Below are 9,839 nucleotides of genomic sequence, written 5' to 3' on the forward strand. Positions count from 1 at the left end.
GCCAGATACTATCAGCAACAAGCTACTGTGGGAGAGAACAAACCAGATTCCAGCAGAGGAAGAAATCAGGAAGAAGCGCTGGAAGTGGATTGGGCACACATTGACGAAATCATCCAACTGTGTCACAAGACAAGCCCTCACATGAAATCCTGAAGATCAAAGGAGAAGAGAAAGACCAAAGAACACATTACGCCGAGAAATAGAGACAGACATGAGAAGAAAGAACAAGAACTGGATAGAACTAGAAAAGAAGGCCCAGGACAGAGTGGGTTGGAGAAAGCTGGTCGGCGGCCTATGCTCCATTGGGAGTAACAGGCGTAAGTAAGTAAGTAAGTAAGTAATAAGGTTTGTGAATTGAACGAACTGATTATTATCCAGACAATATCTTCATGCCAGATTAAGGCCAACATTAGTTCCAATAAATGTGCATTATTTGCATGACATGTGTGCCAAACTTTACAAATACAATGTACTTGAAATGCTACAATTTTGTTCATAAATAGACTATAATCTATATACATTGAATGCACCATGGCAACATAAATTATGATACATTAAAAAAACAAAAAATAAATTCTTCAATCATCATTATTAAAAGTTTTAATGTATCCAACCTTTTCAATGGCTTATTATTATTATTATCATCATTTATTTTAAGTGCATTAATTACATCTAATTGGTGTCTACTACTCTACATTGAAAGAACACCAATCTTAATATATTATGCAGTGGTAATCGTCATTGACATTTCTGACCTCACCTGAACTGTGTATTTATCAGGAAAGTGTGACAAGCCTATATCTATCATGGTCATTTATTAACTCTAATTACCTTTTATCTTTAAATCTTTATTTCCATGGTATCCCCAAAAGTTTAATTTCATTGTAATTACTTTCTCGTCATCTGATACTCATCTCTTACACAATAATAATGTTCTAGTATTCGTTTGTTTTTGACGTAGGTTTGTTCTCTATGCTGGATGGTTTGATCGTGGAGCTTTCATTGACCTTCTGAACGACATCATCAGCACAAACAACAGATAGAAGTGAAATGTTTGTTTTATCATATTGAGCGATTACCGAATCATTCAATAACCTTACATAACCACTTCCAATGTTGATTACGACTGCGGGTAAACAAAACACGTCTTCTAACTTCCTTTATATACTTTTTAACACATAAGTACACGTAGATCTCAGCTAGGTTCGTTTATACACTTTGTATCCCTATTCTCTGTATTACTGTGATTTGGGTTCTGCTTTAAATATGTATTTTAACTTCACAAATGAGAGTGAGGTAAACGTTTGTTAAAAGCTAAATTATTAATTTTGACTAAAGGTTGCATGCACCTTATGGGAAAAGATGTATTGAATGAATACAGTTTACTCTCCAGACGTTTCTATTCTTGCTCTATTTGGATTTATGCAGAAATCAGGTCTTGTATTAAACATGGTTACTTCAATTCCATGTGGATTGATATGTCTTGGCGATTGAACGCTTTATTTGTTTCTTAAGCTAATTTCGTAACCCCAGTCCAGAACTACTCAGCGACTTGGACACCAGAGAGATGACACGAGTATGAGAGAAGCACTTTACTGCAAAGTTCAATCTTGTACAGAAATCATAGGTATTTATAGATGTTAGCGTATGTTAAATCAACATCCTATTCCAGCCAATCCATTAACGACATATTATGCTACCGACCAATAGTAGCACGCCATGTTGGAACTCTAGAATGTTCTATCGTACTCTGATTGGCTGGGTCTCTGGAGACTCCGTCGAAGTTCTCCGGAAGCCAACTAAACATGGATGACTTATCTTTTGAGCTTCCTCATAAGTTAAAAGGAGATTTATGTCAATGAGAACACTATCGACCTATTCTTCTATAACACGCACTAATCCAATAATTAAACAGAATTACCATCTTTCCTATTCTCTCCCATATTGAAGTGATTTCGAACCATCATTTACCACCTCACATCTATAATAATGACATCATAGTCTACGTGAAATCGAATATTTTTATTGTAAATCACTGATGTATTTAATTTTTGCCTGTCAATGATGGAATCAACTTGATTTTAGTGATAGATTACATGTATCATCATTTTTACTATTTATAATTTAATCTCTAAAGAAAAGATGCTCCATGTTCGACAATACATTAGGCGTGACGAGAAAAAAAACTCAAAGATGTAGGGAATGAAGATTTGATGAAGAGAACTAACTTGTTGTTCGAAATATAATTATAGAGTGCCATTATTCCTCTAATTCTAATGTAATTTTGATTGCTCTCAGATTGCTTTCCTGTTCTCTTCGTTGCAATCCTTTGCTGTCATGTATTCCATTTATCGATTGTAGCTAGAGACTATCTATGTCTGTCAACATCAGTAGCATTCAATAGAAGAATACTCTCTTTTCAGCGGCTTCATCATTTGATAAGAATTGGTGTGAAAATCATCAGTTTTTCATCAAAATGGATGGAATTGTGAACAGAGCTTACTTGTACATTGTAATGAAGAATACATTGTTGGGTTGTATTACTTGACACTCATTGTAGATATGTCAATGCTTATTAGTTTTGAAATAAGTTTTGGTCCAAATAGTGGTTGTTTTTTGTGCAATATATTTCATCAATTTCATGATCAGAAGATTTTTGTCCAATCTGAGCATTTGAGACATTTATCTTAACTGTTGTTCTCTAAGTCATGACTAACTATTTCAGTGTTAAAATGGAAAATATTTAACTTTATACAAGAAACCTTCAATCTTGTGCAGATGAGTTGGTGAAGGAATAATAAGTATACGTTTGTCTAATAAAACACAATGTATTAAAGGTAATGAAGTTCTTCTTAAGCCAATCCACAGAACATTAGGATGAAAAATTTCTCATACATTCATCATAAGTCTGATTTTTGTTACGAGTATATCTAAATATACATTACGCCGAGAAATAGAGACAGACATGAGAAGAATGAACAAGAACTGGAAAGAACTAGAAAAGAAGGCCCAGGACAGAGTGGGTTGGGGAAAGCTGGTGGGCGGCCTATGCTCCATTGGGAGTAACAGGCGAAAGTAAGTAAGTAAGTATATCTAAATATACTCACTACTGACTGACTTCAAGAGATATTTCCTTGAGTTCTAATGGGAAGCAGTGGCCAGTGGAGTTCTATCAAGTCTGTTGTAGAGATATCAACTCACTGAAGACGATTGGTAAACGGTCGCTCAAAATCATGGATTGGTTGAAGTTAGACAATAACGCCGTTGTAAGCCGGCTCAGTAGTCTATCGGTTAAGGGCTCCGGCTCAAGACTGATGGGTCCTGGGTTCAAATCTCGCGAGTGCGGGATTGTGGATGCGCACCGCTGGGGAGTCCCATAATAGGACGAAACGGCCGTCCAGTGCTTCCAGGTTTTCGACGGTGGTCTAGCTCCAATTGACCCATAATTTCAACCATGAAAATATTTCTAAATAATAGCTCTGAAAACGAGTAAGCACTTGTTTGTGATTTACTCGTCTCTGGATTATGGGGAAAAAAGTTTATACATATAGAATATTGATGATTTTTGTAATTTATTTATTTAAACATAAATATTGGTACATAGGGGCTCTTGATATTTATGCGCCTCACAAATCCCATTTGATTTGTGTGAAGGCTTTGATACTGCCCAGGTGCCCAAACTGAAACAAATGTACTACTAAGGGGCCACCCACGAGCCTCTCACCCAAAGATCTGATCCACAAGGCAGTGTAACATCGTAAGGAGATGCAGTCTCATGGTAGTCGGTGACCAACGATTGATTCATACTCCATTTATTCATTCAGGATGCTCGTGCCCATGTGCACCATGTGGTTTGGAATGAGGATTTTCCAGCTGCCGTAGTTGGACTTTCCGTTTCCAGCAACCCGGTTAAAACGCCGTACATCCGCTTTTCGTTCTTTCAATTTCGTAAACAACACCCTTGCCACGAGAAGGCAAGGAGTTGATTATGGTAAGAATGCTGATGTTTATTTTCTAATCTCAAATAGACTGCTTGGAGTTTTATGATAACATTTTCGTGAAAACAACAGTGATATACTACTATACTGATAGAGGCAAATAATGTCGTTCCACATCTAAACAACTAAGGATAACACAGAGGTGTGTTCTTTCCATCTGTACATACATTTCAACAATAATATTCAGGAGAAACATAATCTGAATTCATTCACCTTGTGACGAAGTATTATCGATATCTATTAACGTGTATATATATTATGGTTGTATGGTATATCTCATTTGATAAGACAGGTAATTTTGTTTGATATTTTTTTGAAGTGAAAACGATAAGAACCTACAAATTAAACATGCTTTCAACTTACACCAAACTACACTAGGTAAGTGTATACAATCAATAAAATTGTAGGTCCAGGAGTAACGTCAGTCTTAACTGATGAATGTGCATTTTTTTTAAAAAGAATCGAGAGCCTAAATGATTTTCACACTTACAAAATAAAATTACATAATAATACTATATGAGAGAATAGTTGAGATAGAGCTATTTAGAGGATTCAATGTTCATTCATGCTATCAGAAGACGATTTGTAATATGTGAATGTTGTAGATACATCTTTGATTAGTCTTTTGTTTCCAAGTCGAAGAAGATGTTTTTGATACCAATTATGAACGGTGTTAATAAAAGCTTTACACATTATTCATATGATTCCATTTACAAAACTGTGTTTTATTACTTGGACGTGGTAAACCGTTTGATGTTTGATTTAATGATTACTTAGACAATGAACTTATTTTTATTTTATTGAATTAAGCATTCAAATGGCCACAGGAACATCAGAAAACACTCCGTTCGATTGTGAAGAGTTATCAGTCCTTCAAACTATGATCAAAAGCTAGATGTCATCTGTAAACATTCGTATAAGAATAAATTAACAAAACGTGTGACAGACTGATGAAATCACTACCAGAAACAAACCAAATTTAATTCAGTTCTATGGGAAACATTAAACAATTTGTCCTGACTAAACCGAATTTCATAGAATAACAAACATAATCAGGATATGCAGAGATGGATAGTGGCTAGCAGTGGAATCCAGGACGCGCGTTTCGTCTTATTCGGGACTCGTCAGCTGGATTCACCTGCCTATGGCTTAACGCAGTATCGAGGCGATCCGTATAGGATCTACATATGTCTATAAGAGTCTGATCGATCACATTCCTGAACATCAATGGGGAGAATAAGACAATCATTACAAAAATGAATTATTTTTGTAGTTTGAAATTTTACTTACAAATGAGTATGGAGCATTCGTTTCAGGAAACACTCTGAAGGTAAGATTATCTTACTAATTGTTATGTTCTGAGTATTCATTTCAACTGATTCCTCGTTTTTCCAATACTTTGATCAACACAAATAAAGGATTCACATATTTTTTTTACTTTTATGATTCCAGGCTATGAATACATGGTCTTCTGAAAATTCATAGTACAATTTAGAGCTTTGAAACATTATCAACATCATTATCATTTAACGTTAACACTACAAGCTTTAGTTTTCTTTTCATTGTAGATGGATTAAATACTTTCAGACAGTACACCAGTTTGTCCATTATTAATATCAATGAGACAATATTTTGACGAAGTCATCAACGCCCCGATATTCTTTTGGCGGTAAATATTTCCTTCGTTAAAAGTACATTCTATTTTAGTTTACGAGTTACAGCGTTGCATTTTTGTAAGAAGGAGCATTGGATGATTGTGAAAAACTAGTTTAAAAAAGAAGCTGAATGATTCATTTCACTGATCACATTTAATTTTAATTCTATTTATAACCACTGATGATTCAAATGAAGATTTCTGTCAGTGTTTGTCGCATTTACACCATTCCGTCAATCGAAGATTTGAGCTTGCTTAAATTACGAAAAACTTGCTAAAATGAATCACTTAGCGACAATGTACACAGTGTATGTCATTTCACTAACCACACATGATCTTTAAAACAGTATATAAATACACCATTTTCTAACTACTTTAATTTTGGCAAGATGTTTCTATTCATTGCATTGATGTTGGTCCTTGTGTCAGTTTTTCAAAATCCATATATGGGTAAGTCTCAAAGTTGTAGAAACTAGTCGTCTTCATTAGCCAAGCGAACTCACTGCATTACTAGTAATATTTTATAGAAAAAGAAGTGATGAAGTGAATATGAATCATTTCGAATTAACTTTAAACATTTTCATATCACAAAATATGAACAGCTCCATCTTGATAACTTTGAAGTTGCCTTAATTGGAGAAACAGTTCAGTGATAGCACTGTCCACTATTTTAGGATACATTACTTTCCCTTCATGGGAATACACAACTACAATCGAAAAAGCTAGATGTTTTCATATCTATAGTGCGCATAAAAAGTGAAAAGTGGCTGTAAATAGGCAATTACTAGAATATAATGTATTTGTAATAGTAAAACAATAATAGCCATAGAATATGAAGTTATAAGTCACCATAATGTACAAGTCTTATTCTACAAATATATTTTTAGAGGTTCATGATTAAGTTCATCTCAGTTGAATTCCGAAATAACTATCAATTGTTTGAGTATTAGCTTGAAACTCGAATATATGTTTGGATGATATGTTGTATGTTACTGCATGTAATCTGTAATGAACTGAGCAATTAAAGATATAGGATTTGATGAATATACAGAAGTATTTAAAACGGCTAGTTCATTGCCAATTAATACTGTAACTCTACGTGGCTTAAATCCTACTATCCCTGAAATAAAACGTGCGAACAATGAATCGTCCAGTTCACAGAAAGACAATATCTTATAAGCGCCCATAAAACTGCTGCAGTACCAGGAATTCGAGAAATTTAAAATCCGGATATCAACTCCAGATTTCTCAAAAAGGGGAGGTGTTGTATCCCCCGGTGAATTACGAATGGTAACTCTGAGGTCCATTTATGGATCAATGTAATATGCCTATTTCCTATTGTACAATTATTACGTAACTGGAAACACTGGACGGCCATTTCGTCCTATTATGGGACTCCTCAGCAGTGCGCATCCACGAACCCGCTCACGCGAGATTCCATCTCACTGAATTCATCATAGAATGAAGCTATAATTTGTTTACTAACAGAGAAAGTTCTACAGTCTAATCATTATGAACGTAATCACGGGTTACACTGAACAGATAAGAAGATAGTGTTTCTTTTCAGAAATTGTAATTATCCACTATTGAACATCCGTCAAATGGTTTATTTCAGTACATTGATCTACATTAGTAAGCTAACACATTGACACATTGTGTGTGTAATAAAGTACGTGTGAATTACATCTTAAAATATCCATTGGAAATAAACACTTTCGATCCCAACAAATCTGGAATAAACAAAAATGTAATCCGATCTACCTTTCATCCAGCTACGCATAAAATGTTATTTATTATAAAGTAGTTAGATTATGTTTCGGTTAAGTATGATTTAATTGTGAGAAATTCAACTGAATATTTCACTGGGAAAGTAGTTCCGAATTGATTTGTCAATTGTGTGAACTGTGAGTGCCTTTGGTCTGGAAATTTCTTATAATTTCTGCATGAATGTTCAGTTGTGACTGGAAGTTCAAGACTTTGTCATAGAATGGTTTCTGAAATGAAGCCAATATCTTTGCATTTCATAAGTGGACAATCTGGAAATGAATAATAATTTCTTAGTTTATGACCAACTCTCATTTACGAATGAGTAAATGAGTTCTAGAAATTAAAGAGTAGTGATACCTTAGGAATAGGATTTCCGGCAAACTTTTATCATTTAATTATTGTTATATACACTCAAATGTTGTAAAGTTGTTTCAAAATTACTCATTATCAGACGTGGATTCGTCGAGAAATTTCCTTCAGTTATCCAATTCAGACTAAATATCAGTTTTCCAATTACACTAATACTTACAATCTTCCATTACTGAAGAATTCAGTATCTTGTTTTTCAGTCGAATTTTTGGAATCTGCTAAGAAACAGAAACTGATAATTTATTTCTTAAATATAAATATTATTTTGCTAGACGATTGTCTGTGTCACTCCCGTAAGTAATTTGATGTTTCTAATAGGGTTCCATATACAATGACTTTTATATTCATGTGGAAGGGTATTAGCGTCAATAATATTTACCATCTGATACTTTATTAACTGACGACTACATCTATTTCGGTATCGCATATGCAAAGATTTCATATGTAAATGTGGACTGATCAAACTCAGTTAACAATATCACATTCGATGATAAGACCTGCATATCTACATTTGTCACTCATCAACTATAAAATGGACTAGATTGTTATTGTTTTATTAACTGGAAAGTTTGTGTAAATTACAAAATTATCAAAATAAGCTTGAATAATCGCATTGGACAATGATGGTTTGATTTATTTTGGACGTTTTAGTCATTTCATGGGTTAATACATACTTACTATGAATGGTTACTATGACTGTGATTCTATTACCAATAGCATATTTTACCTATTTTAGGGGACAACTGGCTGAAAGATTGGTACGTTTGTACAATAGAATTTCATTGTGTTAATTTAAATCATGTGATGCTTTTGTCCAAAAAAAACACTCGAATTTATAACTGAATAAATACTGGTGTAGTGCCGCAATTCGTTAATCGTTTATTTGGATAACCGTTATAATTCTAAACTTAACGGTGCGTAAAATCAGAAGACAAAGGATAGCAGCAACTACAGTTTATTGTCGAATAACTCAGGTCAGAAAGTTAGCAACACCTGAGCGAATAAATAACGAGCGAGTGAACAGGCGAATAAGCGAAGGAAGTGAACGGGGCGGAAATGACATGCAGTGGAGATAGCTGGTAAGCCAACTCGAGAGCGAGGCGAAAGATGATGCGTATTGGAGATGGCTGGGAAGCCAACTCGATTTAAGCAAGCGTTAATCAGCATTTATAGTCGGACAAAAAACGAGTGACAGACATATGATGAATAAGATACGAAGTGTACACATATATGCTCATATAAAAGTATAGTCAAGGTCAATAAGCGAATAGTGAACAATATCAAAATATGACTCATGACAGGCGAATTGGCTTGGCCAGTAGCTAGGATAAAGTATATGGGCTTAACAAATAAACTGATACTACACTGGAACCCAAACATTTTGTTACCTTTGCAAAATATTCAGTTTACTCATTTCCTTCTTAGTACATTTGAGAATGTATTTTAACCCTTCTTATCATTAAGCAACTTTTTAAAAGCATAGATGTCAATCAATCGAAATGTTGTTTCACGAGATTTCAGTAACTTGAATTGACACTGAATATAAAACGGTTATTTGGAGATTTTATTCAGACTTAGTGTGGAAAACAAGTAACTTATTATGGAGGAAATTTCAATGATTCAACTTACAATGAACTAAACATTTCACTCGGTAGACTGATTTAAGCTTTTTCAATGGGAATGAATAGGGAACAAATGTATCTATTATCCATATAATAGACAAACCGTTCAGACATATTCAGATGTTAAGAAGACACAATATATAAACCTTGTATAGAGTGAGATCATGAGTAAATTGAAGCTAGACCACCATGGAAAACCTGGAAGCACTGGATGGCTGTTTCGTCCCATTATGGGACTCCTCAGCAGTGCACATCCACTATCCCGCACTCGCGAGATTCGAACTCAGGACCTCCCAGTCTCGAGCCAAAGCCCTTAACCGATAGACCACTGAGCCAGCATCCAACGGTGTTAATGTCTAACTTCAACTGATTCACGAAATTGAGCTACTATTCACCAATGTCTTCAGTGAGTTACTATCTCACAACAGA

Source organism: Schistosoma mansoni (genome assembly GCF_000237925.1).
Source record: "Schistosoma mansoni, WGS project CABG00000000 data, supercontig 0041, strain Puerto Rico, whole genome shotgun sequence".
NCBI lineage: Eukaryota > Metazoa > Platyhelminthes > Trematoda > Strigeidida > Schistosomatidae > Schistosoma > Schistosoma mansoni.